General features: G+C 41.3%; 1 pseudogene; it reads left to right on the top strand.

The window, feature by feature from the left end:
* The first annotated feature begins 290 nt into the window (after positions 1 to 290).
* On the top strand, positions 291 to 409 carry LOC112485960 (annotated as a pseudogene).
* The last annotated feature ends 718 nt before the right edge of the window (positions 410 to 1,127 follow it).

Genomic DNA, 1,127 nt, shown 5'->3' with positions numbered 1-1,127 from the left:
GGGCCCAATTGCATAATTCAGGGTATCTTCTTCATCTCATGGTTTCTAACTTTAATCATATCTGCAAAGTCCTTTGTTATGGATTTAATTGTGCTTCCCTCTCCCCTCCCCCCATTCATACATCTTAAACCCCAGAATGTCAACTTATTTGGAAAAAGTATAATCACAGATATAATCATTTAAGATTAGGTCATTAGGGCAGGCCTTCATCCAATATGATGGATCCTTATTAAAAGAGAAAACAGACACAGACACATATCGAAGGAAGATGACATGAAGAGATACAGTGCATCTATGGCCATGCCACTCTGAACATGCCCGATCTTATCTGATTTCAGAAGCTAAGCAGGGTCGAGCCTGGTTAGTACTTACTTGGGAGACCACCTAGGAATACCAGGTGCTGTAGGCATTAAAGAGAGAGAGAGAGAGAGAGAGAGAGAGAGAGAGAGAAAGAAAGACAGCCATCTACAAGCAAAGGAGAGGAGGAGAGGAGCCTGGGACATATCTTTCTCTCGTAGTCCTCAGAAGGAACCAACCTTGCTGACATCTTGATTTTGAACTTATAGCCTTCTGCTTGTGAGAGAATAAATTTCTGTTATTCAAGCCACCCAGTTTGTGTTAATTTGTGACAGCAACCCTAGCAAACTTATATATATCTCTTTTTCCATGAAAGGTAACACACTCACTGGTTCTGGGAATTAACACACAGACTTCTTTGGGAGGGTCATTGTTCTGCTTACCACAAGTTTAACCACCAGATCCCAGCCAGTTGTAATTTACTTAACTTTGTCTTAGGACTATGCCCCATAGCTTCTATATCATAAATGAAGTAACGACCTGGACCACAGGCTTATTGGTCACAAACACCCTGCAAGCATGGGAGCAGACTGAAAACAATTGGTCTTTGCAGGGGAACATTGTCCAGCTTCAGGCACACTGGTGTGGGTAAACCACAATGCAAAGGTGCTGGAATTTATTGCCATTTTCAAAGGAGAAACATTGTGTTTGCAGAATCCAGTGAACCGGACATTGTTACCCACTTAATTACAATTAATAAAAACATACAGGAGCCACGTCCACAAAATAGCAGGAGTTTTCTACTATATTCTCTTCCAGAGAATAGTGAA

This window comes from Pteropus alecto, unplaced genomic scaffold (assembly GCF_000325575.1).
Source record: "Pteropus alecto unplaced genomic scaffold, ASM32557v1 scaffold25, whole genome shotgun sequence".
In the NCBI taxonomy this organism is placed as follows: domain Eukaryota; kingdom Metazoa; phylum Chordata; class Mammalia; order Chiroptera; family Pteropodidae; genus Pteropus; species Pteropus alecto.
The sequence above is the reverse complement of the archived record's forward strand: the minus strand, read 5'-3'. Positions and strand labels throughout refer to the sequence as shown.